Source organism: Pangasianodon hypophthalmus, chromosome 11 (assembly GCF_027358585.1).
Source record: "Pangasianodon hypophthalmus isolate fPanHyp1 chromosome 11, fPanHyp1.pri, whole genome shotgun sequence".
NCBI lineage: Eukaryota > Metazoa > Chordata > Actinopteri > Siluriformes > Pangasiidae > Pangasianodon > Pangasianodon hypophthalmus.
In genome coordinates this window covers 1,885,467-1,893,560 of record NC_069720.1, presented here as the reverse complement: position 1 = coordinate 1,893,560, position 8,094 = coordinate 1,885,467, and the positions used below count along the sequence as shown (strand labels likewise).

The 8,094-nt window shown below is 39.5% G+C and overlaps 1 protein-coding gene across 2 annotated transcripts in view; it reads left to right on the top strand.

Annotated features, from left to right (window-relative positions):
* The first annotated feature begins 6,652 nt into the window (after positions 1 to 6,652).
* tspan18a (tetraspanin 18a) overlaps positions 6,653 to 8,094 on the top strand; it is a 40,822-nt gene continuing 39,380 nt past the window's right edge. For both annotated transcript variants that reach the window (XM_026930876.3, XM_026930875.3), the window contains exon 1: positions 6,653 to 6,884. The gene's annotated coding sequence lies outside the window, so the exon portion shown is untranslated. The remainder of the gene's footprint in view (positions 6,885 to 8,094) is intronic.

The following is an 8,094-nucleotide window of genomic DNA, read 5'->3' as shown; positions in this document are numbered from 1 at the left end:
GCCTAATTAACATTTAATTTGTATTTTAGAGATTTTAATCTATATTTAGAATTGTGATTTCTTAAAATCTCAAAACAGTAACCCATAATTTCAAATTATATGTGTTTCAAGGCAACTCTAGCAGGTTATCTATAGCAAATTCAAAGCAAAGAAAAGGTACTGGCAAAAAAAAATAAAAAATATTAAATACAACACAACGACAAAAAATTTTTTACTTAGTGTGATGTGTATATAATTCTAATATACAAAATTAATGCTGAAGTACTTTTGTCATCTTCCAAGCTCCAGAGAAAAACTCTCTGAGATGACATGAGAAAAGATTGAAAACAGAACCCGTCCTCTTCTGCGTCACATCTGATAGTAGGAGTGTAAATCATTACAGTACACAGGTGTAGAAGAGTAAAGACAAAGAGTACTAAGTGTACTAAGTGTGTTTACAGGATGAGTACAGGATGAGCAGATTATGACAGGATAAGAGTTCTGGGATGAGCAACAGTAGAGTCTTTATGATTACAGCAGCAGCTCTATAAGATCCACGTGAGATTAAACACTCAACCAACAGAGAAACTTGGGAATAAAGAATTTTTGGGAAGTGCGGATTTTAAGGATGTTTGTGTCAGGTAATCTATATCAGGCAGATCTTCAGAAAGTTTGTCAGGATCAGGAGAACAAATGTTGCTTTTTTTAACTAAAATTCGTAACTCAGAATTTCCGACCTACGACTAGGAAAAACCAAAGAAAACCCCACCTCAACTCGGAAAGTCTGGAAGGTCCCCTCGACCCCGAGCTCAGCGTGTGATGTCAAATCAAAATGGCCGCTCACAGCATGAACAGTACACACAGAAGCACATCTTTATTTTTAAATGAGTTGTACTGTATATACATGTATTTGCTTTAGATCAAATAACATACAGATACGTTCGCTTGTTAAATCTTTCACACTGACTATACAGTTCACTGTTTTGAGAAGATAAATATACATCACACTTAGCTTGCTAGATTTCTGCTAACAAATGATGAACTGTTTTTTTCTCCACTTCGTAGCTCGATAATTACAAACCAAATTGTTAAACCGAATGCAGCAAAAGATGCTTTGTGTGTGTGTGTGTGTGTGAAGAGGGGGTGATGTTAACCAGCAGAAAGGTCAGCTTCAGGGTCAGGATAGTGATGAGATCAGCGCAGGTGGCTCACGTTTTCAAGCTCAACACACAGGAAACCCTTTGAGACGATTCTCTCTCCACAGCACTGCTGACATTTTACTCTTTCAGAATGAACTGATGAGAGGATGATCATATTTGTCTGTTGTAGCTGGAAGAAAAACATTTTTAATTCTCTTAACACACTGATAAATAAATTAAGACATGTTAATGAAACTTATTTGTGTAGTCAGGGGTTAAATCTGGATTTCCAAAGCGGGGAAGCTTCTATGTTTTTTTTCTCGTTACCATCAATGTGGGAAAGACGATTTGTGGTCAACTTCCTTCGTATCTATCTGCATTCCTCTGTCTCAAAAACAGAAAGCACAAAATGCAATGCTTTGTTCTTATAACCCCATTCATGCCCATTGAAACTCTCAGATTGTTTATAAGGGAATTATGATTATGATCCTGGTTTAATTATTTTACAGTGCTTTTGACGTCCTCTGCTCACTGAGGTTAAATAAATGTTAAATAAAATCAAATAAAACCGTACCATTCGATTTATGAGTTCTTATATGGAGTTCTCAACACTGATGTCACGGAAATGTGATCAAATTTGATCAAATCAAATGTTTAATATTTCTGTTTCGGTCCTAAAGGGAGTCAGAGTTTCAGTTTCAGCTGAAAACTGAGCTTCTTCTTGTTTGTGTAAATATGTTCTGAGTCTATTTTTGAGTCTGTTTATGCAACGAGACGTCCCACTACCTGCATGCAGTCAAATTGCTCAAATTCTCTTGATTTTCTGCCTCTAAAGCTACAGCCAAGATGAACAACCTCCTCATCACCGGAGTTGCACCAATCTTTAATTCATCTCCATTGCTGAGAATAATAAATATAATCGAGAGAGCAAGCTTGGATAGGTTGTTAGCTGATACTAATTAGGACCGGTAAGGGTGTTGATATGGTTATTATCGTAAAGATAATAACAATACCAAGATAACAATATCAAAATGGGCTTTTAGGGGAAAAACTATAACTCCTTGCTGGAGCTCTCCAGGGAAATTAACATCATTGTGCATGATATAACTCTATAGTAAACTTCCTGAATGCAGACATGTCCTCATTTTTGGGGTGCAGATGTTTATTTCTCCTGAATGGACAGAATTAACAATGAGGAGAGACTGATGTCTTCGTGATTGCCTAAGGGGGAAAGTGGTTCTTCCTGGAAAAAAATGATAATAATATAAAGTTAGATTGCCGTGCTGGCAAAAAAAGCTGAGCAAGCTGAATCTCCAAATGAATGTGTGTGTGTGTGTGTGTGTGTGTCTGAAACAGCCATTGTTTGGGCTTATTATCCGTGTTTCTAGTGGTGCCAATGGGAAAAATGAGATAATTATAATTATATTACTGGCCACTGAGCAACACTGATGCAATTACCTTCTCAAGCTGAGTTTGGTGAATTGCAGTTTAAATGCATGTATTAACTGTTAAATTGTTACGTTTCCACACAGAGTCACAAAACGTGTTATGTTTTATCATAAACATGCAGGCTGGATTCCTGGCATGGCTGCAATTTTCCATAAAGGAAGAGAAGTGGACATGAGCATTTCCCTTCCCGGTGCCTGTGTCAGGATGGAGGGTGAAGGGGAGCCGTGGGTGGAGACGGGGCTCACTGCTGATGATTCCAGCTGTCACAAGGATTCCTTCATGGTCCTTCTCTTTGGTTTGCTGATTTAATGAGGCAACTGCTCGGACTCTTGGTTTATCCATTAATGGTGAGAGAGATAGACGGAGAGAGCGAGAAAGAGAGAGAGAGAAAACAGGAGCACAGCTTTGGATTACATGAGCACTGTGAGGGTCCGAGGAAGGAATAAAACACTGCATGTGGTGCTGTTATAGGAAAATAACCAACGACAGGGTGGTATAATGAAGCGGAGTTACTGTTACCATGCCGAAGTTGATTATTTCCCTTTAACAGCACGTCCTGAAGTTTTATTTCTCTTATACCACATACTGTATACTCTCTCTCTTTAAGTTAATAAGACAAAAAAATTCAGTTTGTCAAACCACAAAGCGCGATCTCCTTAAAGTTACTTAAATTTACAGCCTCTGACTGTTACATCTGACACTGGAGACTCCTTCCATAAATGTTAAATAAACGTCTCCTCACACTTCAACAATTGCACAGGTTTTTAATCTGGAATCTTTTTTTTTTTGAGTTACAATAGAAAGGATAATCTTTTAGAACAGGTGCATTAACATACACCTGTGATTGCATTTCTGACCAATCAGAAGCCAGAATTTATAAAGTGCAATGGTATAAAATTCCAAGTATGTCCTAAATAGTTTTGGGAATCTTGAAAAAATCCTTCAATACTATCCAGCCTTATGTCTTACAGTTTGTTCTTTAGCTTACCTTCCTATACATAATGGGAATTTCTTTTCCCCACCCCATTTCCTCCTGAATTTGGTCTTAGCCAATACCCACCCACCAGCCGGCCACCAACGGGGGCGACGTAAGACACTCAGAGGAAAGTGCTATCTACCCTCTTCCGCATACATGAGCTCACAGACATCCATGATTGGCTAGTGTTGTTGTGATTGACAGCACAAAGAGAGAGAGAGAGAGAGAGAGACAGAGAGAGAGAGAGAGAGAGAGAGAGAGACTGCCCCTCCCACCCAGAGAGCACGGCCAATTTTGCTCTTTTGGATGGATGCGGCAGTAACGGGCATTCTGCTGTCAGAATATAAAGCAGGTCTGAGGCTGAAAGTGCCCTGTGACAGCAAGGAAGGAAAGTCAAGTAATGTATCTGTAGCTGTGTCTATAAATATCACTTTCAGGTCCTGAGCAGAACGTCTAATGATCCAGGTTGGGTCACCTTGCCTAGAGGCATTATTCATGGAGCTCTCCCCAGACCCTCTTAGAGTCCAGATCAGTCAATTAAAGTAACTGCAGGCAGCATGGAGCTCTCCCTGAATGTCAGAGTCCACTGGTCAAACCCACACACACACACACACACATGCACACACGCACACGCTGACTGTTGCTCCGTCTCTCTATAGACGTGTCAGGATGATGTGATTAGTAAATATCCAGTCAGGGAATTCAACCTTCACATGCTGTCCATCACTCGGTACCTTCTCCTCCTTCCTGTGTCCTGTTTCCTGCAACATGGACTCAAACTGTTCTGGGTACGTAACTGAACCGGACACGCCCCCTCCCCGTGTCAGCCAATCAGCGTTGGCCTGTAGTCTTGTTGACTCACAGCACCGAAGAGACACACAACATCCAGTTAGCTTATCAGTGGACTTCATGTTAACACGTTATCCACAAACACCCACGTTCGCTTTAACACAGACGTATAAACCAGCTGTATCACAAAGATTAGCTAACCTGTAGCTAGCCGACTAGTCAACTGCTAGTAAACTAGCTTGGGTTACTAGCATGATTTCACATGTTACTAGTGAGATTTCACAGATATAAGTCTCGAATTACATCATAATTTTCTTACTGAATTATTCAACAGCAGGTAAATCTGTTAAATATAATGTTACCATGGCAACCACCATCTGGTCTTCGCTAATATTATTTCGGTTAGCTAGCTAAAAAGCTGAGCACGCTGCGTCAGTGACTTAAAGTGTACGGGTGCTACAGTGTTGTCCTCGAAAAATTAGCATATTGAAAGTCAAGTTTATTTTACTCAAATTAAGCTCATACATAGCTCCACCCCAATTCCCTAGTTTTATACTGAAGTAATGAGTTTTTTTAGCTGTTTTAAATGGAAAAATGCGACTTTACTGATTTATGCTGTGCTATTTGAGTTCATTTAATGAACAACAAAACATCCAAAAGGAGATAACTGTTTTAAATTTGTACTTCAAATAAGACGCATTAAAAAAGCAGAACAGTGCTACGATTACGCTTCGTTCCATATGATGCACATTGCTGATGGGTGGAGGTTACATTTATATAATTAACTGCTCAAAATCACACACACAGGGCAGCTACGCACTATCTACACTAATACCCCCGACTCCACCCCTTCTTATTTTCATTATCATTCAGATCCCTGTGTGTTTATATTAATGCACTTGTTCTAGTACATTAGTGTTTCTATAGCAACAGCTCATTCACAGGGACTCGTACGAGTGGACGCTCCATTAATCAAAAACAGATTTAAAAACGAGGAGATGTACCATAAAGGGTTAACGTGTATGGAAGCAGTAAAGCTGTAATTTTAAGATTTCTGACATCTTCAGGACAGAGGAGTTTACGCTTTTTTGCAGTTTCTCGGTAATAAAAGATGACAAACTGCATTTTTTCGTCTTATTAACTTCAAAAGAGAGGCTGGTGAGGAAACGACTGTTTATTGCTGCTATAACGTAAGTGAGAACAGGAACTAAATCATTTCACAGACGTTCCACAACATTAAATGTAACTGTAAATGGATAAAATGTATGACGTGTCATTCTTTAATAAATCAAAAATTGTAAACATTGGCAAATTGCTGTGGTATAAGAGGAATAAAACACTTTGGGATGTACAGTTATAGGAAAATAATCAACTTTGGGTCAGGTCACATCACACCATGCCATCGTTGATTATTTTCCTGTAACAGCACGCTAGCTTTTTCGGTGATCTCTTACTAGATATAAGCCCCGCCCCATAGTGTTGGGATTAAATAAGCCCCACCCTGCAGTGTGGGAATTACATAAATCCTTCTCAGCAGGAGGTGGGAATTAAAGAAGCCCCACCTCTCAGTGTGGAAATTAAATAAACCCCTCCCCAAACAGCATGGGAATTAAAGAAGTCCCGCCCACAACTGGGAATAAAATAAACTCCGCCCACAACATCTGAATTAAATAAGCCCCTCCCCAAAGTGTGGGAGTTAAACAAAAACCCTGCCTCCAGGCAAAACAACACATGATGTGTTCTTACTTCATATGAATTCAATTACAAGACCCAGCCCACAACCTGGCAATTAAATAAGCCCCGCCCCCAGGACACGTCACCGTGTGTCACTTGCAGGTTTATAGCTTATTTTATAGTAAAATACTAAAATAACTATTTTTAGTCAGAAATTAAATGAAAGGAATGAAAATAAAAGCTAATTCAGTTTAAGATTGTGTTACATTTGATCATGAAATTCGCCGTAGTTGCATTTTTTAAAAATATATTTATTACTTTATTTAAACACAATAACAGAAAATTGTCTAATTGTCTAAGAAATAATGATTAAAGTAATTCATTTCAGAAATGTTCAGTATAATAATTAGTACTTTTCTGCAGTGGAAATTGTAAGATAAAAGTTAACATAAAGCCACAAATCATATTATTATTATTATTATTATTATTATTATTATTTTGGTGAAATGTACATTTTAAAAACTAACTCTGGAAAATAAACAAGATTCTTTGTGGGAGAATCTGAGTTCTTATGGACCACTCCTAACTGAAACATGACCATATGTGTATGATCGGATGCGTCCCCGCCCACTGAAGCTCACACACACACACACACACACACACACACGGCTGAGGCTCTGAGCTTGCAGTATCCGTGAGATGATCAGGAGCTACAGTGTGTTCACGCAGCTGCTACGTTTTCACGCCGTTTAGTCGCTGGGATTGCGTTCCTCTGCGTTCCTGTGCGTTCCTGCGCGTTCCTGTGCGTTCCTGTGCGTTCCTGTGCGTTGTGGAACCGGGTTCTTTGCCGCAGACCCTGGAGCGGATTAAAGCACATGGTGAGTGGGACACGGAACACTTTCTCCACTTCCACAGAAACACACCGCCACTCTAACGGGAGCAGACTGGAGAAAATCTCAGGCTGAACTTTTCTCCTGACTGCGACCCAAAACTGAGGGCTTTGTGTTGAACTGAGTGCGTAAAAGACGTAAAGAAGTCCGCGAGCTGCGCAGAGAAACGCGTCTTGTTTTGCGCAAACGCGTTAAATCAGAAATGAGGGTCGCAGCAAAGCAGTTTTTCTGCTTTTGTTGTTCAGGCTTGTTGTCAGTGCAGATGCTGAGCTGAGCTCTGCTGCTGGATCAGGGCTGTTCAGCTGGACGGAGGATTATAATCCAGTGTTTGATCCCAGAATTAAAACAAAAAAAATGTTCATAAATGTTGAAAAGCTTTGTTTTGGAGGCGGAAGTCAGCGTCCTGATTTCTGTTCTTGCACTAACTCTAGCACTGAGTGCCATATGAGGCATTATTACCTGTTATGTACTCTTACTGTTGTACAGTGAAAGATGAAATTCAGTTGTTTTTCTGCTGTGATGACTTAAAGTTGTTATGCGCATGTGAAGTTGTTATAACGCGTCTTAGAGTTTTGTGCTGTCGGTTGTGACATCAAGTTCCTCCAAACTGCAATAACAAACCTTTAATTAACACATTTTCAGTGATTGTTTATATTGAAAATGACTCAGGAGGACATCTAGACTTTCACTTCTTATTAAAAATACCAACAATCATGAATATACATGAATATGCAAATTAGGAAACGCCCATTTCTAACAGCCAATTCTGCTAAAGGTTCCTCAAGCTACTCCATTCAGCTAGCTTTGTTGTTTTGGCTCTAGCGTAGTCCATGTTTTCTGTAACATGAACCCAAACCGTTCTGGGAATGTAACTGAACTGACCACGCCCCCTCCCTGCGTCAGCCAATCAGCGTTGGCCTGTAGGCTTGTTGACTCAGAGCACCGAAGAGACACACAACATCTAGTTAACTTATCAGTGGACTTCATGTTAACACGTTAACGCTTTAACACAGATGTATAAACCAGCCGTAATATCATGAAGATTAGCTAACCTGTAGCTAGCCGACTAGTCAACTGCTAGTAAACTAGCTTGCGTTACTATAATGACATGAGTGAGATTTCACAGATATAAGTCTCTATTTACATCATAATTTTCTCACTGAATTATTCAACAGCAGGTAAATCTGTTAAATATAAT